This window comes from Hemicordylus capensis, chromosome 4 (genome assembly GCF_027244095.1).
Source record: "Hemicordylus capensis ecotype Gifberg chromosome 4, rHemCap1.1.pri, whole genome shotgun sequence".
NCBI lineage: Eukaryota > Metazoa > Chordata > Lepidosauria > Squamata > Cordylidae > Hemicordylus > Hemicordylus capensis.
This window is the reverse complement of record NC_069660.1, coordinates 196634123-196660138: the sequence shown is the minus strand read 5'-3', so window position 1 is coordinate 196660138 and position 26016 is coordinate 196634123. Positions and strand designations below refer to the sequence as shown.

The 26016-nt window shown below is 42.3% G+C and overlaps 3 long non-coding RNA genes across 3 annotated transcripts in view; 1 reads left to right on the top strand and 2 right to left on the bottom strand.

Annotated features, from left to right (window-relative positions):
• The first annotated feature begins 1418 nt into the window (after positions 1–1418).
• On the top strand, positions 1419–22538 carry LOC128322147 (uncharacterized). Its single transcript, XR_008305553.1, has 3 exons — positions 1419–1509; positions 3299–3393; positions 22388–22538. It is a non-coding gene; the product is annotated as an uncharacterized LOC128322147 (long non-coding RNA).
• Positions 3251–26016, bottom strand: part of LOC128322148 (uncharacterized) — a 31715-nt gene continuing 8949 nt past the window's right edge. The window contains exons 2-4 of the long non-coding RNA XR_008305554.1: positions 6696–6770; positions 4493–5043; positions 3251–3815 (exon numbers count right to left, since the gene is read on the bottom strand). This is a non-coding gene — a long non-coding RNA (uncharacterized LOC128322148). The remainder of the gene's footprint in view (positions 3816–4492; positions 5044–6695; positions 6771–26016) is intronic.
• LOC128322150 (uncharacterized) lies at positions 17346–24024 on the bottom strand. The gene is made up of 3 exons (XR_008305556.1): positions 23958–24024; positions 19137–19243; positions 17346–17762 (listed from the first exon to the last, which is right to left on the bottom strand). It is a non-coding gene; the product is annotated as an uncharacterized LOC128322150 (long non-coding RNA).

The window sequence follows — 26016 nt, the reverse complement described above, 5'->3', positions numbered from 1 at the left end:
GGCGGGGGGGATTACCCCTGCAGCAGCAGCAGCAGCAGCAGCAGCAGCAGGAACCAGGTTGCAGCAGGGCCGCAGCAAGGGAAGGGATACTCCCAGCCAGTGGCACAGAATGAACGGATCACCATGCTGGCCCGCCCCTGCACGCCTGCATGGCTTTGAGTGCTCCTGCTCTTGTCCCTTGGCAGGCAATGCACACGGTCCAGCACGGGGGATAGTGCCAGCAATGCTGGATGCTAATTGGAGTGACTTGCAGGGGACAAGAAGGAGCACAGGGCTGAGGAGCTGTGGGGAAGTGGTCTGTTGTCTCGCTTGCCCCAGACACAGGACACCCCACACTCCCTGTGCCATCCTTATGGCCAGGAGCAGAGCGAGGCTGGTGGTGGCCTGTGGTGGCCACCGCGGCTCCCTGCCCCCAACTCCCATGTCTGATGTCAGACGCAGGGGCCTGGCTAGCCATACCTCACATCTGATGTCAGAGGCGGGGGCGTGCTCTCCCTTCCAAACTGGGCTGCGCGGCCCCATTTGGAAAGAAGATTGGCCCACGCTGCATTGAACAGCGTGAGCCGGAGCTACCCTTCCTGCCTTAAAGGCAGGGAGAGCTGTTCTGGACATGCTGCCAATGCAGTGCAGGCTGATCTCTCTCCTAAATGGGGCTGCATGGCCCCATTTGGGAGGGTGATCTATTGGCCCTGCTGCGTTCGCAGCGAGATCAGGAGCGGTTCTCCCTGCCTTTAAGGCAGGGAGAGTCACTCCGACCGTGCTGCAAATTCAGCATTGGCTGATTTTGGCTCCAGATGGGGCCGCGTGACCCTGTTTGGGACCGAAATAACACCACTACATCTGACATTAGATGCAGGGGGCATGTGTCGGGCTGCACTCGCAACCCCTGATTGTTGGCGCCTGGGTTCTTTGAACCTGTTCGCCCAGTGGTGGCTCCACTCCTGCTTATTGCTGTCCCAGCAAGGTTGGCTCTGCCCACTGAGTGAGTGTGCCTGCCTGAAAACTGTTTTTAGGTTTTGAACCAAGGGGTGGTATAAAAATGTGTTCCACAAGCAAACAAACATACAAATAATGGATTGATGGTTCTGCCCATTGGCAGATCTGCTGTCAAGTGCTGCTTTTGTGCTCTTTTCCCGCTGCTGCTGCATCAGCCATGTTCTGGTGGTGGAGCTGCTGCCAGATGTCCAAAACGGTGCTGGTGACTGTGTGGTTTGGCAAGTGATGGATGGATGGTTTAGCAAACTTTGGCAAGTTTAGCAAGTGACTGGATGAGGCTCAGGCCCACTGCTTTTTTGGAAGCCCCAGGGCCACTGGCATTAATCTGTGGTCTCTTTTCTCTTGAGCCAGTTTGTAAGGTGCCTGCCACTTTAAGAATGCTAGAGCAAGTTCTCAGTATTTGTGATGTCATCTGTTGCTGGGCAGACTGTTGCCAAAAGTCTTTTGGCCTTGGATTTGGATGCATGGAGCAGGCTTTACAAGGCAGTGTGTCACTTCCCCCAGCCCACTCTGGTATTTACACTCTATAGTAGCCCTATAGTAGTAGGAGAAGGGAAGGGCCAGTGTCAAGCTCAAGCAGCAGACCCGACTCCACATGAGCACTGGGAGATCATAGGCAAGGTTCTCTGCCTGCTAAACCTCGTTTAAGAACCAGTACTGGAAACTGGGTGACCCTACTTTGAGAGAGCACAGCTCGAGAGTTTGGCGCTGGTACACAGTGAGAGTGCTAACCTGGGCTTCAGGCCTCTAGCCCTGTTTCTGATGGTCGTGTGAATAGCCCCAAAGACTCTTCTCATCCTCAAACTACCACATTCTGATTGTGTGCAAAAGCCCATTATGTGATGTTGTAGTTATCAAGTGATGTATATCCTTGGGTGAACCAGGCCTAGGCACAACCAATATTGTGCAGAGACAGTACTTGATGGTTACTTTCTAGTGTCTGCTCACATTTTAGTGGGTACGTGAAAACATTTTGTTTGGGTATTAGATTTTTTTTTTTTTTAAACCCACTTTTCAACCACAGTACCAATAAAACAAGCAACGATTAAATCTTTCATCAATGTATCTGATGGAAGGTGGCTGACTGGTTAGCTGCAGCTGGAATGGCTACAGGTGGACCCAAATCTTAGAGGAGAGGAGCCAGCTGGTCTCAACCAGGCTGACAGAGACTTGGTTGCTTTCCAGTTATAAGCTGAAATTTTGTTCTTGTGCTCTGCTGCACCGGGACAGTGTCATTTATTCTTTTCTTATGGTCTTGAAATCCGTTTACTATGTGTGTTCGTTATTGTTTTGTATATCATCCTGGGCCGAGCTTACTTGTAGCTGATCACTTTTAAAATAAATTAATAGCTGATCACTTTTAAAATAAATTAATGTTGGTTTCACAGACTCTGTGAAGGCATCTCAGAATGCAAAATGAAAAGTGAGATTGTTGCAATCTTTATTATTATTTTTTAAAGCCAACAAATTTTGCACCATGAGCTGCCTATACTAATTGTAGACAGAACATACAGACAGACCGACATTCTTATTGGGGATACTGTGCTGAGGGCAAAACTTGCCCTCTACTGCTCATACTAGGTAGTCCCAGGAGTCTGTAATGTGTCTCTATGTGCACAGAGCACACTGGGGTGCACTGAATCCATAGGTGCTTGCAGGATCCAAGTACTCCACATTCCCTCCAACCCTATATGATGAACATTTTGTTAGTTTATTACAAGCAGAGGATTTACTTTAAATTCTCTCCTGTGTTGATCAATGTGTAAACTTATGAACAATTTCACACTCTGTTATTGCAGCTTGAGTGGATTATGAAGCTCTTTAAGAATCTTAAAAATACAAGATTAAATCATGACAAATACTGCAGCTCATGACCAAAGAGCCTAAAAACCCGAAGGAACATAATGAAGATCCTAGACAGCAGAGATTTTTTGAGGGAAAAAGAAACCAGAGAGAGATTAGAGAAGCTTATTTTCAAGCGTTCTCATTTCTGTAAACAGCATGCTACAGCACTTCTCTTAGTCTGACCCAGCTGTCAGAGAATATAGGCTCCTGAATTAAAATATCTCTAAATACAAACAAGTATTGGGGTATTGAATATCTGGAAAAAGCCAACTCATTTATTAATCCCCTCCTATTTTTTCATAGAATTCAGACTTGCTGCATTCGTATCAAAATACTGAAAATCCTCTTAAGTAATAAACATGGTCTGTCACAATCACAGCGCCTATGAAATAATATACAAATTTCTCAGATGAAATAAAATGAATAAATTTTCCCATATGTATTTTATCTGTCATAGCAGAATGAAGGGACCCATTTCATATTCAGAAGCTAGGACGACAGGAATAACCAATCAGATTTATACTGTACTTTTCCCATTTCCAGTGGTTGCAGGTAAAGCCATGGTGAATAACTCTGATTAATATCATTCTTCTATATTGTATAATTTCATACATTGTGCCTCATCAGAATCGCTAACTTCAGAGGGTAGGCCAGAATGAATTTCAGTTTTCAAACAACAACAACAAAAGAGTGGCAAGGAAGTATATTCTACACACACACACACACACACACACACACACACACCCTGTGAAGTCTTATCATGCTGTTCAAGAAATAGGAATCCATCATATCACAATATTATCCTAGATTTCTTTTCTTGTTGAGATATTCTTGACTTACATAGGAATATAGGAAGCTGCCACATACCATGGTCCATCTAGTTCAGTATTGTCTACAGATTGGCAGCGGCTTCTCCAAGGTTGCAGGCAGGAATTTGCAAATTTTTATCCTTTCCAACAAACCCTTATAGGATCCTATGGGATTAAAGATTAAAGATTAAAAATGTTTTAAAATTGCTAGCTTGCCCGTTTCCTTTGTGGGTTTGGGTTGTAGGTAGAACCCATCATGCCCTACCACACAACCCACTTTGGTGTCCCTAGGAGCTACCCATGGGGAACAATGGGGTGTTTTGAGTTTCCCCATTGTTCCCTATGGCCGAAACACTCGAAACGGTTTGAGTTGTGTTCTGTTGAAACAACTGGTTTCACTGCTGTTTTGATGAAACGTTTTGGCCATCTGCATTTTGTTTTGAGCTGGAAACAAAATGCAAAACCCTTTTTGTCCACATCCCTACTGCACAGCCCTTCACTCTGATGCAGCAAACCCACTGAGCGTATGAACTCCACTGAGGGAACATAAAAGTAGTGTTGGGTCAAGAGCAATGGCTGGAAAACAAATGGTGAGCCAACCTCAGCCTGTTCTGAGGCAGATATTTGAAAGGTGCTATGATGCACCACACCCCCGCCAAGGTGTTCTCTTCTCCAGACTAAACATACCAATTCCTTCAGCCTTTTCTCACAGGGCTTGCTTCACAAACCCCTGACCATCTGTGTTGCTGCCCTTTAAATGAGGACTGAGTAGTGTGGAACAAAACAATTTTCTAATGCTTGGAAACTATGGTTCTATTAATGCAGCCAAAAATTGGATTCACCTTTTTTGCAGTGGTATCACATCACTGACTAATGTTCAGCTTGTGACTGCAATCTTGAAATCCTTCTCAGGTGTGCTGTTACCAAGTTAGGTGTCTCCCAGGTGATATCTATGTATTTTATTTTTCTCGCCAAAGTGCAGAGTTTTGCATTTGTCTCTGTTGAATTCGATTTTGTTAGTAGTTCCAGCATGATATTCCATTTTATCAAGGTCATTTTGAATTTTATTCCTGTCTTCTTTTAGCAATCCCTCCAAGTTTTGTGTCATATGCAGATTTTATGAGGATCCACACCACCCCGTCATCTAACTAATTGCTAAACATGTTGATAAGTATCCAACCCAGAACATAGCCCTGAGACACCTCAAGGAGTAATCTGCTTGAAGCTTGATGAGGAGCCACTGATGAGCACTCTTGAAGTGTGGTTTTCCAGTTGTGAATCCACATAATGATATCATCATCCAGCTCACATCTGACCAGTGTGCTAACCATGAGGATCTTGTCAAGTGCTTTGCTGAAATCAAAATAAATTATGTCCACAGCATTCCCACAATCTGATAACATGATCAAAAAAAAAAAAAAAAATAAGATTAGTCTAGCAGAATGTATTTTTCACAAATCCATGTTGGCAAATGCTTACAGATTGACTGATTTATATAATGAGGCTATGCACACAAGCAGCCAGAACCAGGCGAGAGCAGCCCAGCCTGGGTTGGGCTGCTCATGTTGAGCATCGAGATTGCTCCCGATGCCAGCACTTCTGCCCTCGCTAGCCCAACATTTTATCCCGGCCCTTAACCGGCTTGAGGTTAAGCATACACACAGCCAGGCTCCTAAAGCAACTGGATTGAGGAAAAAGCCCTCAATGTATCCCACTGCTCACACAGTGCATCTTGGGATTCCTGGAGGCCGGGACTCATTTTCCTGGCCTCCAGAAATCTGCGCTGCTCTAAGCAGAGTGGATTGTGTGGGCATGCAGCAGCATACCAAAGAGGAGTACACAGATCGTCTGTGGGGAAGACAGTTTCAACCCTGACTCCCCGCTGCCACCTGCCCACGCCCACCCCTGTTATGGTTGTGAGAATGACCTTAATGAGTTCTAATATCTGTTAGAAGTGAGAATTCTAAAGCATTGCTCTTAGCACCACAGTAACCTTTTCTGGCCACTAGAGGCCTGAAGAGATGTTAATAGGCCTGTCTTGGTCAGTTAGCATTGTTCAGTTGTTGTGGAAGGCTAGTGCCTGCTTGGATATTATGTTCTACTAGTGTTTTTAAGCCCGTTGAAATAACGAGCTCTAGTAGGGGAGAGTTCCAAGAGTGCCGCCCACCCCCGCCATCTTTCCCTTCTCTGTGGCCGGTCGGGACCCGTCGCTGCTGCCTCTGCTCTCCTTGTGGCCGGTCCGGACCCGCCGCCGCCCCTGTTCTTTTCGGCGGGAGGGCCAGACCCCCCGCCGCCTCTCCTATTCCCGTGTCCGGGCTGGACCCGCTGCCCCCGCCTCTGCCTCCCTGAGGCTGGGCCGGACCCGCTGTCAGCGCCTCTGGCCTTCCTGCGGGCCGTCCGGACCCGGCACCGCCCCTGTTCTTTTCGGCGCTGCCAGCTCTCCTACTCCTGCGGCCAGGCTGTACCCGCTGCCACCGCCTCTGCCCTCCCCGTGGCTGCCTCTGGCCTTTCCGCGGAGAGGCAACATGGCCGCTGTGTCTCTGCAGCCGTATCTTTCTCAGACGTTCTAGGCATGCGCTCCGCGCATGCCCAGAACAGCCAAGAAAGACATGGGTGCAGAGACACGGGATCACACCTAAGCATTTTATTATAGAGGATGTCTCTCTCTTAGTACATGATATTTTAGTTTCTTAATAAATCTTTATTTGTGTTTTGAACTCAACCTAATGTCTCCAGATAATTTCTTGGGCTGAACTTCTTTATCACCAGAGCATACTGTGCTGTGTGAATATTTTAATGTTTCCTCACACCCCTCAACAGGGTTATGAGCCCAAAGCTCTGAGATGGAAATTAATTCATTTTGTTTAATCTGAGTACAGGTGGCTTTTTTAATTCACGAGGGTTTTACTGCCTCCTACAACCACAGATAATGAAACCACAAATAATAAGAGTCTATAGGAATTTGAGGGTTAGGTTCTGAAGCTCCTGAAAATGAGCAAAACCCACAGGTAAAAGCATAAATAAGGATGGAGTACAGCACTGTACCTTGAGCAGGAAACAAAATCCTGTAGAAGGGAGAAACTAGTGCAGTTCAGCCCCCATGTTGGGATTGGAGACTACCTGTAGAAGCAAACATTTTACAGATAATTGCCACTGATGAAGACATCAGGTCAAAAGGTGTTTGGCAAGATTGATTAGAAATTGGGAAAATCAAGATTTGACACTTTATCTCTCAACTGCAATGAGATATTTGTGACTGCTTTGGAACATCTGTCAACACTTCTCCCATTTTTTGAGAACATGATTTTTTGGACATGAATTATTGGATTCTATCTTTTCAGCTGGATACATAGAGACTATTTTAATGAAATTTTATTGATCATTTTTCATCTATTTTATTAGAGTATATAGATGTATTGATTTGGATTTATTATTTATTATATACAACCCAGTCTGGATAATTTTCAACCAACTAGTTTTATTACAGTGATATTAAAACAATGGTATATAGCATTTGGATTCTTTTCTATGTTTTCCCCCCAGCATTGCAGCTTGGCCTCCTCAGCTCTGCCGCTCTGCCGATGCTCCAGCAGTGGTCCCCAGCTCCTTCAGGACTGAATAATAGTGAAGTTTCCCCATCCCACAATTGAGATCTAACTCTTAGCAGCACAAACCCTGGCCTGATTGATTTGTAGGTTGGCCAGAGAGGCAGCACAGAATTGGTTTCAGTTCAAATAAACACACACAGGGGAGAGAGCCCCTAAATGGGCCGAAAATGGCCTGATCTGTCATTGGAGTGGCAGATAGGCTCAGGGAAGGAGCTCTTGCTGCTGCCTCTACCTCCCCGCCTCAGTCTCCCTTCAAGTGCCCACCCCCAGCCACCCACCCCCATCCCTGCTACCATCCCACCACACAGCAGCAGTAAAAACAAAGTTTTTAAAAAAGATTTAACTTGTGTGGTGGGGCAGTGGAACGTTGGGTGTGGGGCAGTGATGGGGCTCCGGGGAGGTCCCTAAGAACATTTGGAGCCCCCCCCCCCCAAGACAAAAGGCCACAGACCAAATTCCCAAGGTCCGTGGCTAAGTATGCCTCAGCTCAGGTCTGTGGATGTTTTGCCTACATATTGCACATGGTAGTTTGGACATTTGCATTCATTGCATAAATGACATAGGTGGAAACAGGTGCAACTTTTTCTGATGTAATAGACTCTCTTGGCAATGGTACTGCTAGAGATGATGACACACACAGAGCACATCACTAGTTCCCCCCCCCCCCCAAAAAAAACCCACAGCCCTCTTTGTGTGGTGGAGAGAAGGCTAGAAGAAAATTCAGCTTATTTATATTAGGAACTATTCCCATCATGTGGCATGCAGAGGACTGCAAATATATTTCACCCTTGTCACGTTAGTTTTGTGCATGGGAGCCACTGCAGCATGGACCCTTTCCTTGCCATTTGACAATAGGAGAATCAACAGGAAACTTAGCAGCCATGGGATAAGGGGATACGTACACGTGTGGATTGCTAACTGGTTGAAAGACATGAAACAGCGAGTAGGTATAAATGAGGAGTTTTTACAGTGGAGGGGAGTAAGAAGTGGGGTCCCCCCAGAGATCTGTACTGGGGCAGTTGCTTTTTAATTTATCCATAAATGATCTAGAAGTAGAGTTAAGCAGCAAGGTGGCCAGATTTGCATATGATACCAAACTCTTTTGGGTAGTGAAATCCAAAACGGATTGTGAGGAGCTCCAAAAGGATCTCTCCATACTGGGTAAGTGGGCAACAAAGTAGCAAATGCAGTTCAGTGTTGGCAAGTGTAAAGTGATGCACACTGGGACAAAAAAACCCAGCTTCAAGTATACACTGATGGGATCTGAGCTGTCGGTGACTGACCAGGAGAGGAATCTTGGGGTTGTGGCAGACAGCTCATTGAAAGTGTCAATTCAATGTGCGCCAGCTGTGAAAAAGGCCAATTCCATGCTAGGGATCATTAGGAAGGGGAATGAAAATAAAACTTATAATATTATAATGCCCTTATACAAAACTATGATGCGGCCACACCTGGAATACTGTGTACAGTTTTGGTCACCACATCTAAAAAAGGACATTGTAGAACTGGAAAAGGTGCAGAAGAGGGCAACCAAGATGATCAGAGGCCTAGATCACCTTTCTTATGAGGCAAGGCTATAACACCTCGGGCTATTTAATTTAGAAAAAAAGATGACTGTGGAGAGACATGATAGAGGTCTATAAAACCATGCATGATGTGGAGAAAGTGGATAGAAAGAAATTCTTCTCCCTCTCACATCACACTAGAACCAGGGGTCATCCCATGAAATTGATTGCTGGGAAATCTAGGACCAACATATGGAAGTACTTTTTCACACAACGCATAATCAACTTGTGAAATTCTCTGCCACGAGATGTGGTGACAGCCAACAACCTGGATGACTTTAAGAGGGGTTTGGGTAACTTCATGGAGGAGAGGTCTATCATCGGCTACTCGTTGGAGGACGAAAGGTCACCTCCACCCTCAAAGGCAGGATGCCTCTGAGTACCAGTTGCAGGGGAGTAAGAGCAGGAGAGAGGGCATACCCTCAACTCCTGCCTGTGGCTCCGAGCAGCATCTGGTGGACCAACATATGGAAGTACTTTTTCACACAACGCATAATCAACTTGTGAAATTCTCTGCCACGAGATGTGGTGACAGCCAACAACCTGGATGACTTTAAGAGGGGTTTGGGTAACTTCATGGAGGAGAGGTCTATCATCGGCTACTCGTTGGAGGACGAAAGGTCACCTCCACCCTCAAAGGCAGGATGCCTCTGAGTACCAGTTGCAGGGGAGTAAGAGCAGGAGAGAGGGCATACCCTCAACTCCTGCCTGTGGCTCCGAGCAGCATCTGGTGGGCCACTGTGTGAAACAGGATGCTGGACTAGATGGGCCTTGGGCCTGATCCAGCAGGGCTATTCTTATTTTATTTATTTATTTATTTAATCAAATTTGTACACTGCCCCAGACTTTCATCTCTGGGCAGTTAACAATAGCATAAAACAAGTTAAAAACATATACAAAAAACTTAAAACAATTTAAAAATAAACCAGAGATTAAAAACTAAGTTTTTTAGGAAGCTGAGAAAGCTTGGATGAAAAGATGGGTTTTCAGGTGTTTTTTGAAAATTGCCAGAGATGGGGAGGATCGTGTATCTTAACACAGAGAGAAGTCAGTCATGTGCAGGATCCGTAGTATGTGGCAGGGGCTTTTCATGTTATCTGAGCAGTGTAGGTAGAAGTCAAACTTCTTGACACTCTCATGGATGGCACCAAAGTAATATGAAAAGGAGAAATCCTGGGAACTTGGAAGATCAGGCAAAACATATGTAGGCATTTTGAAGAAAGGCAAAATAATTTAAATTTGATTCATGAAACATCACACATATCTCACCATAGAGAATGATACCTTTCATTCATCAGCTGGACCAATTGGAACAATGTGGCTAAATTCAACCTACCCTTAGGTCTGTGACGAATGTAATAATAATGTGATTATAAACAGGTGTGCACAATTAAGCTAAATGAATGTTAACTCAGCTAAATGACTGCTGCCAACAATCATCATGTAATCATGCCTTGCTCATGACAGACCACAACAGCATTTGGCTTGGTGGACCATAGTTGTACAGGCCTGTCTTAAATAATGTTTTAATGTTGAGTAAAGTAACTGAAATTACGGGCCACAAACAGAGATTTGTGAATACATTAAAAATATTCAAGGAAATTCCTCTTACCTATTTGTCAGCCATTAATTTCCTCCTAAATGGCAGAGACTCTAGCAGAACTCTCAAATGAACCAAAAGCAGTTCATTATTCCATCCAGCTAAAGAGCTGCTTTCCCATGGTCCAATCCCATGCCACATGGGAAGGTACAATCGCTTGGAATTACACCACAGGAAAGCAGATTCCGTACCACTCTGTATGTGAAAGTGTGAGAGAGAAGCGGGTCATAAATGGTGATCACTGAGAAGCAAAGTAACTATCCCTTTTTAAAAGGAAGGAATTCCAGTAGAGTTACGTGTACTCATCAAGGGTAGCAATATGGAAGTAGCTGGGTGGTCAGAGGCACAGGATAGCGACCTACATGTACCTTTAATAGTTGTTTAAAAGAGGGAATTTCACTAGGTGCAGCTTGTCTCACCTCTACCCCAAATATGACAAGCTGCACCTGCCAAAATTCCCGCTTCTGTATTTATGTATTTATCAAATTTGTATGCTGCCCCAAACTTCCATCTCTGGGTAGCTTACAACAACATCAAAACAGGTAAAACATAAAAGTAAAAACCTTAAAGCAATTTAAAAACACAGTTAAATCAAAAAGCTTGGATGAAAAGGTAAGTCTTTAAGGACTTTCAAAAAGTTGTCAGAGATGGGGAGGCTCTCATCTTGACAGTGAGTGCATTCCAGTGTCTTAGGGCAGCAACAGAGAAGGCTCATCCCTGTGTAGCCACCAGACCACCATAGTTGTCCAGTGTGGTGTAGTGGTTAGAGTGTTGGACTAGGACTAGGGAGATTTGAGTTCAAATCCCCACTCATCCATGAAACTCACTGGGTGACTCTGGGCCAGTCACACATCTCTCAGCCTAACTTACCTCAAAGGGTTGTTGTGATAAACATAACCATGTACATTGCTCTGGGCTCCTTGGAGGAAGTGGGGAATGAATGAATGAATGAATGAACATAATTGTTCTCTGTTGTCTCTGGATAATCTAAGAGAGTGGTAGTCCTTTTCATTTATGAGCCTCCTAAGAGGTCAAAGCTGATATCTGTGGTGATAAAGTTCTTTCGGATGTTAGAAGTCCCCACTACCACAATGAGAAAGCCTACAACGGGGTTCAGAAGAGCTGTAAACATTGTCAGGGTAACCGCAGAATATATTTGGGTTATGTGAATAGGAAATTCTTTACTAAAAAAATATAATTACTGTTAAGTAGCTCTAACATGCTTTTCACAGGAAATGTTTGTTCATCAAAAGAGTAATTTTAAAACTTGTGGTGTGTGAGACTGGATGCAGTCTCATCTCTGTTTCTATTTGTAGCTTCTTCATAAGAGTAATTAGCATGAGAAAGGAAGAGGAACTATACAGCCATCAAGCTGTTCCTCATAAATGTTTCCATTCCTCAGGATAAAGGTTCCCTTCTGAATAAGAGTCTTCAGTGATTCTTCAATTAAGTTGAATTCTGCAACTAACAAAAGTTTCATTTTCATACAAGAAGGCTGGATTGCAATTTAAACTTCTTCGTTATTGATTATTATGTGTTATCAAGGCAGTTGTTCTGTGAAGCTTTAGGAACAGACCAGTATAAAATTTTGCCCATTTGTTTCAGTTGTATTATTTCATTCTAAATAATTGTCTTCCTTGTTGATGTTGATGTTACCCATCCCCCACTTGGAATGCAATTAGTCTGGATTTAGCAGACAATTGGTATAAAAATAAATAGCAAATTAAAAATCATCATTATTAATCATATTTCAAAATATGGAAGAAGTCTTACACTGAGATTTCATTTTGAGAAATCTTAACAAGTGACACGACAGGCATTTCAATCTAACTAATCAAATTATTGTACTTCTAGTTTATGCAGTATTCATACAATGGTTTGAACCTTTTGGCTAAAACTTCAGTTTTGTATGTTAGTCTTCCTGGGCAACTGTACATTTTTGTTGTGTTTGCTTTAGTTGGAAATAATCGTTCAATACTGAATATATGACTGTTTGATACCAGACATTTTTGAATGTCACTGTCTTCCATGTGTTTGTGTTGTTTGGTACTGTCATTTATTCTTCTGAATTCGTTCATTCAGTCATTTTTCATAAGTTCCCACCAACTTAATGGCACAACTTTACTTTACTACTAACAAAATCTGAAATTTCCTCTCATGTTTTGAAGCAGTCATCTGGAAGACTACTGCAGTATGTTGGGATTTCTCCATAGACATTGTCTCAGTTATCTGGGGCATGCATCTCTATGTAAATGTCTATATGTACTGGCTTGGAGATGGAGTCACAGTGTTTGTCTGCTCTTCAGTTACTGCCTTGAATTCAAACTGAGAGGTTCTCACTCTCTCTGCATTAGAGACTGTTAGTCTGTTTATTGTTTTCTTAGCCTATTTAGTTATCAGACTTTTGTTTCTCAGTTAAAGTTGGCTTCTTGTTTAATTACTTGTAGAGGATAAGCTATTACTCTACAACACAGTAAGCAACACAGTAGGTTTTAACCAAAACATTTGGTTTATTAGGAATGATTGTACGTATGAGGTAGTTTACACTGTGTTCAGATTTTTTTTAAAAAAAATTCTGCCTGAGAACCTGCCATCTTCTCTGAATGGGATCTTTGTTCAGCAAATGGATGTGCCCTTAAAAGACACAGAGTGATATCCTGACAAACAAAACACCAGACTACTGATGGCTTCAACTAACGCAGTACCAGCACTCACCGATGTTACATGGGAAGTGTTAGTGCTACTGATGGGTTAAACGAATGCAGCACTGGCACTTGTGCACACAACATGTATGTACACACAGTTTAGATTACCTTCCCTTCCCCTGGAAGCACGCTGTGTCACCCAAAAACATGTCCCTGAGGGTTTTGTGAGCACTCCCCGGGGAAGGAGAGGTTGTTGCAATTTGCCCCCATCATAGTAAAAGCCATCAGTAGCACTGACATTTCTCATGTAACACTGGCACTTCATTAGCAGAATGTCAGCCACAGTCGCTTGTTTCAAGTGAAATGTATAATCCTTATATGAGCACAGATTTGGGGACAAGGTATCTATATACTTTATATTGATGCATATATTGGGTGAGGGGACTAGCTGTCCCCCAGCATTTCAAACATATATTATTGTTCCTTGGAAGCACCCTATGATTAACATAGCAAATTATTTTAAAATACATAGTCCCCCCTGCCCCCAAACTTAAACTTGGATTTCACCAAGAGAACGTCTTTGAGTCTCCTAGTGAATCCCTCCTTCCTCCCAATCAAATATCTTTGCCCTCCCAGCCTGACATAGTTCCCATAGAACACTGCTGCAAATATCAATTTCAACTATATATATATACACACAGAACTTAGAGTTTGCTTAACTATTTATTTATGGGTATATTTCTTAATATTTAATTTAATTTATTTCTTAATATTAATTGCAGTTGGTACAGAAGGCAGCAACCAGAAGGCAGCAACCAAGAGACTATATTACTCGCATATTACTCCTAATAAGTTACTGCGCAAAACACAAGGTGCTGCTTAAAACCTATAAAACCCTAAACAGCTTAGGCCCAGGATATTTCAGAAAACGTCTTCTTCACTATGAGTCCCATCGCCCATGGAGATCATCTGGAGAGGTTCGTCTGTAGTTGCCACCAGCTTGCTGGTGGCTACACAGGGACGGGCCTTCTCTTTTGCCACCACGAGACTCTGGAATGCACTCCCTGCTGAAATAAGAGCCTCCCCACCTCTGACAACACTTCAAAAGTCTTTAAAGACACATGTATTCCCCAAGCTTTTTAACTAGACTTGAGGTTTTAAATTGTTGTAAGGTTTTAATTTCTGTTTTAATTTGTTTGTTGCTGTAAACAGTCCAGAGACGGAGGTTTGGGGTGGTGTACAAATATAATGAAGAAATAAAGATCTTCTTGAATCAGGGACACATCTTTTAGAAGAACAAACAAACAACACAAACATATTGCTAGATTCCTCCGTCTCCAGTCAAGGAAGCAGGCATCCCAGTCACAAACAAATCAGATCCAACTGCTACTGAAGTCCACAGCTATTAAAGCTACAACCCAAAGAATATCTCATTGGTCCTTTTCACCGATATTGGGCACTGGCACTCCATTTTCCAGATTTTGGAACTCTGAATTTTTCAAAACCTAACATTTAAAAAAGTGTCATTCACATCATGCAAACTACACCTTCGGAGGGTGATCTACATTAGAACCCCATATTTTACAGTGGCATATTCACTGTAGTAGACATCTTAAGCATCCAAATATATAAAGTAATATGGGGTCTGACAGTTTGGAAGAAGGGAAAGATTGGTGTTTTGTCTCATCTGGTATGCAGTAGGAGTGTGCCAAACCAGTTTGAAACTAACTGGGTTTGTTTAGAAGTGGCTTGGTTCTACTGGTTTGAACTTGAACAGAACCAGCCTCAAAAAAAGGCAGCTGGTCTGAGTTGGAACTGAATCAGGCCCAGTTTGATATGGACTGGTTCGACCCAGTTCAAGGGGCTATGCTTGTAAAGGGGAATCTGATGAGGATTCCAGTTTACAAGCAAAGGGGAATCCTGCCTTTAAACAGGTTCTAAGGGTGACTCGGGGCAGCGGCGAGGAGGCACCTTCCTGGCACCGGTGGCATGGCAGTGGCAGCTGCTCTAAACCCCACGGGTGCTCCGCCGCAGCAGTGTGGCCTGCATGGCAGGCCCGCAGCAGCCCCGTTCTCGCCTCCAGGCATGCGCAAAGGCTGTAACTAGGCTGCCGCATGAGCCGTGCTGCTGGGGAGGGGAGCACCAGTGAGGTATAGAGGAACAGCTTCCACTGCCATGCCACCGGTTACAGGAAAGTGCCTTCTTGCTGCCACCCCCGGTCACCCTTAGAATGCTTTTAAAGGCAGAATTCCCCTTTACAGCCCCTCGAACCCAGTTGACTGAACAGAATCTTCCGCTGCTGGTTCGACTGAACCGATCGGCAGACCAATGGTACGATTTGAATTCAGAGTGAACCACCAAAATTGGTTCCGTGCACACCCCTAGTTTGCAGTTGGCATTTTCTTCAGCTACCCAATATAGTGTGCAGTTGAAGATAATTGATAATTAAACAGGTGTCTCTTGGCACCTTTTAGAGCCTGAACAGTCTCTTGATCCAAAATAAGTATTTTTGGGCAGCCTGCAGTACATTGTTTTTGTAAGCCCCCAAGTGTGTTAAAAGCATATGAGTGATTGTTACAGTCACTCGGTTCTTGTCTAAATATACTCATGTCTTTGATTGACTTATTGAAGGTAGTTTTATAGTGAGTGTTAAGATGTGCATAGTTTGCCAGGCATCTATAGCAAACTATGCTTTTGAAAAGAATTGGGAATAGTCATTCACACAAACGCATGTATGAGGGTACAGACATCCGTACAATCATACAGCATAATTCAGACATTATGCTGTATGATTGTACAGATGTCTGTACCCTCGTACATGCATCTTTGTGAATGACTATTCCCAATTCTTTTCAAAAGTGAACCTGATACAGGCCCCTCAAATACATGGTACAGATGTGAAGTATACTGCTGTATTTGTGTTCTACATAATGTGTGGAGCACTGTACCTTTGTACAGATCTGTACCTATGTACACTGTACACTCATTGTACAAGTGTTGAACTTAACATATGCATAGGGCTTATTAGTATATATGACAGGTATGCAGTCTGTGAGGTTATTCACACTATCAAAAACTGTTTTCTACCTGGGTTTGGGAGCTGATTATGCTCCCCATTTTCAGTTGTGTGGAAGCAAGGTAGGAGCAAAACCTAGGTAATAGTGAATGTGTGGAAGCAAGGTAGGAGGGAAAGCTACCTAGGTTTTCTTCCTACCTTGCTCCCACACAATCACTTCTACCCAAGTTTTCCTCTTACCTTGCTTCCACACAACCAAAAATTGGCAGCACACAGCTCCCAAACCTGTGTAAAACACAGTTTTTGATTGTATGGATGACCTCACTGTTGTCCAGTTATTATTGTCATTCATGTAGAAAAGAAATGTATGCTGGCCTTGGGCCGAAATAAACAAATACAAAAAATAGAAAAGAAATGTAGGTAACATTTTGAAATATCTATTCTAATCCATCCAAAGAATGGATATGAGTGGATAAGCACACTTCATCAGCAACAGCATCCAAATAAGCTGAAGAGCAGGGAAGAAGAACATAGCAAACATAAGGGAATTAAAGACTGGATCTCAGTGTGTCTGAGGATATCTATCAGTAAGTTCTCTAGAGGAAGAAGAAGATGGTAGGAGTCCTCCCTTTGGATCCTTCCTATAGCTCATTTTCGTTCATTAGATTTTTGCAGCTACTGCTAATTACTGGGGAAAAATTAGTATAACAAAGCAAGGCTTAATCACTAGGATCATTAGCTTGCATTACATTATGCTACTTCAGAAGCCCAGAGAATTAACAATGAATTTAAATTATCTTCATTTGACTTTTACTTTCTTTTGCCAAATCAATATTTTGAAATTAAAAAAATCCATCCTATGTTACTTTTGCTAAACATATTGGCTGTCCCAAGAAACAAATAGTTTATTATCAGGTATCCAGATGATGTGATCTTAAATAAAGTCTGCATAACTTGCTACCCAGTCCAAGACAGTTCATCATCTATATATGGTGGCCCATCAGGTGCGGTTGTGTTACTTGCCACAAATAGCAAAACAAGGGAAGGTGTCAAGTACCTGGTTGGCCATGATACAGCCTGACCATATTCTGCGATGCCATCAAAATTTCCAAAGTGAATCAACACAAGTGCTTTATAGAATGTAGTCTTAAAAGTAGGGCTAGTACCTTTTGTAACCAGCCCTTTAGTTTTTCTACTCTTCACATATGACTAACAATTACTTCTTAGATATATAACTGTTTATTTTAACAACTAAAGAAATACATACTTAAAACATTAGGAGCTTAAGAAACCCAACAGCCGTATTGAGGTTTCTCCCAGACTACTCTACTAAGAGTTTATTCTTTCCAGAGGCGCCTCCTACAATGGTTAGCAGCACCTCCTACAATGAATACCTTTTTCAGTCCCCACAGTTCTGTGTTTATTCTGGGTAGAAGCCCCTCCTACAATGATTACCTTTTTCAGTTCCCACAGTTCTTTGTATATATACACACATCAGTACTGACATTTGAAAAACTGGAATCAGAATAGGAATTCAGGGTTCCTCCCAAGGAGTAACATCTGAGAATTGTCAAGAGGCATCAGATGAATTTCTATAAGAAGTTAGATTTTTCAGGCTGGAGGATGTTCTGCACATCTCTAGATAGGCAGGTGAAATTCAAAGTGAATTTCAAGGTATCTGTCAAGGTGAAACAGATGAAAATGTTAGAGATATATCAAATAGGTTTCCATAAGACAAGTGAAATTTCACAGGAGGGTGGCCCCTCTTGTCAATAATGGGGTGTGTGTGTGTGTGTAGCAATCAAATAATTGATTCATTGCAGACCAGAAAACTTTTGGTATCCATAATTCACTTTAATCTCTCTCAGAAGATTGGCTACAATGTAAACATTGACAAATAAATGGCAGGAAATGCACAATTTCTTAGTGGATGGGAAAAAAGAAGAAATCAGAATCTCACCAAGCCAATTCACACACCAGGTACAATGCTGTGTTTTGCGGGTTTCTTTCATTGTTATTATTGTGGTATAAGCCACCATGAATTCTCTCCACTGCACAAGTAAATATGAAATAATTTTATTTTAATAAAGCAAATTACTTTCTCAAAAACAAAAATGTGTGGCAGCTTCCACAGGCAAATTCCTGGGCAGAAAGGGCAAAGATCTTGAAATGAATCATTCTCAGAATGCCTTGATGGCACACATTTGCAAGCTAAAGCAGAGGGCCCTTTAAAAGTGGGTGGCATGTCCTTTCACTCAGCTGGGTCATGTGGTACAAAGCAACACACACACAAATCCCCATTTCACAGTATCCAAGGACCTTTTTAATTTTCCTTCCAAAAAACTGGAGGCATAATTAACAGACTCCTTCCATATCAAAAGGTAGGAATATCAGATTTACATAGAAGACAGACATCCACAGACATCTGAGGTGCTGTAATGTTGAAGAACATGTGTACTTCATACACAATAACCCTATGAGGTAGGCTACCCAACTTTGGTCCACCTGCACATGTTCAACTCTGCCTCCCATCCCCTGCTAATTGAGCAAAGAGGCACCTTTAAAAAGTGGTGGTTATCTTTGTTCAGCAGGGGGAGAGCAGCTGGCCCTATCCATCCCCAGCATAGCATCCTTCCAGTGACTGTTGCTGGTGTCTATCTTATGTTTCTTTTTAAGATTATGAGCCCTTTGGGGTCAGGGAGCTTGCTTATCTATCTATCTATCTATCTAATCTATCTATCTAATCTATCTATCTGTCTATCTATTTATGTGTAAACCACTTTGGAAACTTGTGTTGAAAAGCGATATATAGATATTCGTTGTATTCATATCATGCCCTGCTTTGATGGATGATAGGTCAATGGGCATTCCAGCCACAGCTGGCAACCCTCAAGATGGCCACCCCACCCCTAATCTGGAGCATGGCTGCCAAACTTTGGCCTGCCTGTTAGTGATGGACTTCCAATCCCATCATGTAATGGTGTAATGAATGATAGAGTGATGGGCATCAGAGTCCAGACACAGTCAGGGAGCCTCAAGATCCATCCCTTACCTGGATCATGGCTGCCCAACTTTGATCCGCCTGCAGATCTTGGACTCGCACTTCCATCATGCCCTGTTGCAATGGACAATAGTGTGATGGGCATTGGAGTCCAGCCACTGTTGGGGACCAACAGGGAAACAACAGAATTTTAGAGTCATAAGGTACCAGTCTTGTCAAGATATATCACTGTGAGGTGCCGTGTGTGTATTAGTTTAAGTAATAAGTGCAAGTCACTGTATTTGCAGTAAGTGGTGACTGGCAACATGTGAGGCCAATTAACAGGTGTTGAGTACTGACCTGATGTGATTGGCCAAAGCCAGCATAAGAACGAGGCTCAAGGAAGAGCTAACTGTCCACAGTGGTAAAGGCTGCACCACTGTGGTCCACCCGGCTGCTAGGTCTATGCTATATCGTGCCTAATGTATATGTGTGCCTACATGTAAAAGGACTTACTGAGCTGCTATATCATGTAAGTTTTCCTCTACTTCAATATATTCTTCAGTTTGCACTATACCTGTGTCAGAGTGTTCTTACTCAGCTGAGCGGGGTACAAGTGATTAACTCTGCAATAGAGGTGCAGCACCAACAAGTCTCTTTGTATAAATCTGAGCATGGCCACACCATGCTCTTCAGAGCAGTGGTAAAAGAACCCGTGTCCAATTCTCCTTCCCAGCCACTAAGCTAACCAGGTGACCATGTGCCAATCCCATGCTCAGATTAATCAAAAATCATTTATAACAGTCTTTTCCAGAGAAGGCCTCCCTTGCTAAGAGATACTAATTCCTGGTGCTAAGCTAGAAATTGGTTTGCAAAAAGGTTCAGACTAACTTTTCATTTGCAAGTGAAGCTACAGCATGAGAATTACTTGGAGAACATTCTGAGAATAATTGGAAGTCCAGCAGGCTATTCTTGAAATTTCCCACCTAATTTCCCATCATTTCATAATTTCCCACCTCATTATAATCTTTCAAGAATACTTTGTGGTATCCCAAGTCTAAGATAGACCTCTCTATCAGAGATCTTCAACATTTTCAAGGATAGCACCATCTTACATTCCATGCACTGAATACTGGTCTATTTCTCCACCCCAAGAACAACCTTGATACAACAATATATACAATAACATCAAGCTTGCTTTTTCACATATCTATGTACATGTGCACACTCTTACTATAAAGTGTGGCAGAGACCTAACTGAGCTGAAGGAACTGAAAGCTATGGCAAATTATGTGTGTACAGTGCTCTATAGAAAATTTGGAAATAAACAACAGAACAATGGGAGATAATTCAAAACTCAAACTAGAGAGATCTTCAGATGCAACCCTGATGGTATGTTTCCTCTGTGTTGTGTTTAAGACAGCTTGTTCTGCAAACAGAACAGCAAAACCAACTTTCTTTCTTTCTTTCTTTCTCTTTCCTTTTCCCCATGAAGTTCAGAACAGTGTTTTAGACGCACAACAGCCTTTTGAAGTAGTGACAATAACTTGTGACAATAACACAAGCTTAGTGACAATAACTTGCCAATGCCCCCTAATAAGATTTATTGCTATAGTTCACAAAGATTTAAAACCAGGTCTTTCCAGTCTAAGTCCAATATAACCAATCCAACACCATGTTTATCATACTTACTCTTTGCACAACTTGTGCATTATCTAGAACATTTTGCAGCTGAAATTGCATTTGTTTGATGTATCAATTATTGCTATATATCGACTACCAATAATTTCTACAGTATATTTCCTCCCCCGCCCCCATTCATTCTCTGCTTGTTTGTACCGCTTGCGTTATTTTGGTCAAGAAGGCAGCTATCAATCATTGAACAAACAGAATGGCGCATCCCTCTACAATTATAGTTTGGTCAGATGCATCTCCATTACAATTTCCTCCAGAGAGAACCTGTCAGTTTTCACTTTAATTTTAAGACTTTTATGAAATATCACCTTAATTATAAGACTCTTGGCATAGCATTTATGTTGTCATTCAATATGACTGATGTATATTACCGAGATGTTGTCAATGCCAAACTATATTTTCAGAAGTATATTTAATTAACTGTTTACTTCTTAGACAGCCAAAACATGAAATATGCCTACAAGTGAGACATTGTGGACGTATATCAGAAACTGTGAGGCTGATCATTAGTTCCATCACACCTGTGCAATGCTATTAACTCCAGTAAACTAGCAGAGTTCAACATCATACCAGCAAACTAGTGTAATCCCCACCATTACTACCAGTGTTGTTGCTAATGTATGGGGAGGATTAGCAACATAGGATCACTGAACCTGGCAACTAAATAGTGTGGTGAGTTCCCCTCCCCTTTCTTAATTAGTCATGGGACATGTTCAGAAGGTCTTTACAATCTTCTGAATTTTGCTGCACCAGCAAGAAGCAGAGTTGCTCCTGATCCGAGAGGGGGAAAGGTGGCTTTGAAACCCTTTGCTTTATGAACTTGCTTCTATTGTTGCAGCTGGTCTTCAAGAAAGTTTGTTCAAGACCTTGGACAAGCTGAGGAACACATTCCATTTATGCCTTCCTTATTTCTCATATCCCTGAGACCTTATATAGGAGTGGTATGAAGAGTACTTTTGGGACAGTGCTGAAGAGGGAGTCTGGGAGCTTTGTTCTTCTTCACACATTACCTTGAACAAGCAAAGCGATTGTATAATGGCAATATGCCAATACTGTATACATATTTGTGGTATAAATACATTATTGTCCTTGAAGAGTGCCCTTAAGACTTATTTGTTTGGTCTGGGCTTCCAGGGTTTTCCAGCTGTTTTTGATTGCTTTGTTTTAACTGTTTTAAGCTGTTTTAATAGTTCTGATTTTATGGTTTTACATTTTGATTTTGGAATGATTATATTTTGTTTTAGTTTCTAAACCACCCAGAGCCATTGGGTTGGGCAGTGTAGAAATGTAATAAATATATAATAAATATGATTTTGTGATTTGTTCATTTGTTCACTTGCATTTGGAATTTCTCTACTTCTGTGTAGATGAATTCATGTGTTTGCATATATACATATGTACCTTGACACTTTATATATAGGAAACTTAATGCTTACTAATCCTTTGAGTTTGGCAATAGAATTTTGCAACCACTGGTGGAATTACAAGGTCATTAAAAAGAATTTACCCCCCCCTTCTTTTTCTTGAATAAGAGGGGTTGCACTAGCACAGAGTTAAACTAGTCATAAAGTGCAGCAGTTATTCAAGACTTCAGTTCTGCTCTAACAATTGCCTTTCCTTTTCTTTAGCAATGGAACGACTCACATTTCCCCTCTAACATTCTACTTGGACATAGTTGATGAGAGGGCAGGTCAATCTGCTGCAGGTAGAGGGAACTACAAGAGCTGAATCTTCTAGCTGTAAGCCTAAACAACAAGGCTTTATCATTAAATGTTTATGATGAAATATTCTATCAGTTGTTAAGAAGATTCTGTGGTGGTATGGCTGATCTCCTGAAGTTCCCCTCTTGGGCTATGCAGTGACACACAGGATGAATCCACACTGGATATCCCTAATCCTTCTGTAGGCTTTGTGGTATGCAAGGACAAGACAGTGGAGTTAAATCAGGAATATTAATGATTTAATGAGATAGATATTATTTTCAGAGAGGCAAGTGCAGTCTGCTTTCAGTGCTCTTGCTGCTGGCTGTTTGTTAGCCCTGCCTCTACTCAATCAATCAGTCAATCACCTTTATTTCAGTCTCAGACAGGGGTGTAGCTATAATTGAGCAGATGGGTTCAAAGAACCCAGACTGACCCCCAGCTCCTAAGGGCCTCTCAGCTTCACCCTTCCCTATTTTCTTCATTATCTCCCTTACTCGGAGGGGCCACTGGGGGTGAACATGGGCCACCTCTCCCCTAGCTACGCCCCTGGTCTCAGACCAGCATAAGAGCAATAAGAACATAAAACATAGTAAGTGATGTACTAAAAGCCTAGAGAAGACACAATACAAGCATATGGTATGCAATTATAACAACTATAAAAATCAGAAGTCAAAGTAAAATTTAGAGGAAAACTATGTCTGCCTAGCACAAAAAGCAAGACCGCACACTAAGTGGCCCTTAATAGCCAAGATCTAAAAGTGTAGTTAGTGAACAGTAGTTAATAATGCTAAATAGTAGTTAATAATCGTAAAAAGTGGATACAAATGTTTAAAAGGTCATAAAGCATAAAGACAAAAGCAAAAAACAAACAAACAAAAACCAACACAGAGGACTCACGTTTCGGGCAGTATAAAAATGAGTTAAAGAATTTTAAAAAAAAATTAAATAAATAAATAAATAGCTTTAAAAAGTTATATAAAAGGCATAAGGAAAGCCCGCCTCTGCTCCAGGACTGGAATAAAAGTAACTAAAGCACCATTCAAAAGCTGGCCTGGATCAGTGAACGGATTAACCAAAAACACCACAGGCTTCTGTTCCAACAAAATGCTGGGTTTGCATACCACTGGTTATTGTCCCTTCCTCTCCCTCCACAGGCTTAATCACCATACATACGAGGTGTTCTTATTAGATGACATCCCAGGCCAGCAGGGGTAGAGGCAACCTTTTGCTCTGCAGATCTTGTTGCCTACAACTCCCATCTTCCCCAATCATAATTTATTTTGGCTGGGGATGATGATGATTTTTACATTTATATCCCACTCTTTCTCCAAGGAGCCCAGAGTGGTGTACTACATACTTAAGTTTCTCCTCACAACAACCCTGTGAAGTAGGTTAGGCTGAGAGAGAAGTGATTGGCCCAGAGTCATCCAGTTAGTATCATGGCTGAATGGGGAATTGAACTTGGGTCTCCCCAGTCCTAGTCCAGCACTCTTACCACTGCACGCTAGCTCTGTGATGATTGGAATTGTAGTTTAACAGCTGGAGCACCAAGATTGCCTACCCATGTCTCAGGAAAGCGGGGGCCTTTGTGAAGAGTAAGAGGAATGAGACACCATTCTTGAGGTACATATTCCTGATCATTTCTCTCAGGAGAGCAGACACATGGCAGCTGTGAGCTGAAAAAACATTTGGAGGACCTGCTTGAACATGAGAAGATAAATGATGCCATACATTTGGGGAGCACTTCTAAACTTTTATCCTCCATTTCCCAGGATTAGTTGAACTATTGTGTGTGCTTGCTACAAACAGGTGCCTCAACAAACCTGATCTGAGAGCATGGAAAGAGAAGCTATTCAGCTCTTAGATTCATCTCCTTTTAAAATCCCCCATAGATTAAATAATATCAGCTGATCCTCCATCACATGAAAGAGGAGGAACGGCCAGCTGTTAGGAAATTTAAGGTAATGGAAGGCTGCCCAGCAGTAAAAGCTAAATGACCTACATACTATACTTTGATGTAGTTCATATATTGACTTAGCAGGACAGGGAAAAGCTGCCTGCCTCTTCATGTGTCTGGACATAAATTTGGAAGGTGGGAAGAAGAGGATGGTTGTGGAATCCAGGCCAGAGAGATGTAGGGCCTCAGAGGACAGTTTATTTTAAGGCTGCCAACTCACTTTTATTTCCCATTTCCCAAAGCTGAAATTCAGTTCTTATTTTCCCCTGTAATGGATATATAGAGCCATATGTGATTGCAATCCAAAGCCACTTTTGGGGAACTATATGTCTTAAAATCAGAGGGACTTCTTTCCATGTATATTTTTTACATGGATCAGGGTGTGTGAGCATAATAGTTCTATTAATGTTAGCAATGTAAGGACGTGATAATAGAGGAGAGGGGAGAAAGAGGGCTTTATTTCTAATAAAATAGTATCTTCTTTCTTCACATGGTATTTTTACAATGTGTATTTCTGATAGAGATCTCTTTTTTAAAAAAATTCTTTCAGCCTCAAAACCATGAGTTTTTAAAATTTTGTTTTTAATTAGCCAAATGAGTGCTTAGCAAACCCTGGTGCACATATGCTCATAACAGGGTTACAATGCCATCTTTTCAGGAAAGGCGCTTTTGCCTTTAACAGATATACAGTGGCAGAAATCCACTGAGTGCTTCTCAGCAGAGAATTCCAGTGATGAAGCATGTGTTGCCTGTTGGGTTTCTCCCTGCCATGCAACTATTAAAGATTCAAGATCTCTGCCGGGGTGGTGGTGGGGAAGTGGCAAAAGAACCTTGTTGCAACTGTAGCTTTTAACCATTTGTTTGGCATGTGTTACTAAACTTCCCAGATCACAAGATATTTGTCAGTTTCCTTTAATGATCCAAGCCAAGAGGAGAATATGCAGTCATTGCTCCTATAGCGTCATTTCTTCATTCATCATTTGTAGTGGGCAGGACTCCAGTTTTACCCCACAGCAATCCACTAACTTAGAATGTTTTGGGACAGGCATGGCCCTGATCCAGCATTCCTAATATCCCAACTGACTCCTTGGATTTGACTACAATCACAACTATTTGCAGATTATGTGCATTAAAAATGTTTCATCTACAATGACATGAAAAACACTGGCCAACATCCTGAGTAACGGAGTGCTAGTGCTATGGGAGAAGCACCAGTGCTTCTGAAGAGTTCCAGACTAACACTCAGGGGTGTATCTAGGGGTAGGGCAGGCAGGGCACGTGCCCCGGGAGCCACATGAAGGGGGGTGCCATTAAAAAAAAATTTTTTTTTTAAAAAAAATGGCCACTGAAAACAAAATGGCCACTGTGCATGCTCAAATGGCCTCTGTGAGGCCCCCATGCCAGGCCTCGCAGAGGCCATTTGAGCATGTGTGGCAGCCATTTTGTTTTCAGCGGATATCTCTATCTATCTATCTATCTATCTATAAACGGCCACCACACATGCTCAAATGGTCCCTACAAAGCCCTAGAGGCCAGCGAGGGGAGTGGGAACCTTTGCAGACCCACCCCACAGCCGTTAGGGGCTACAGGTATTTTT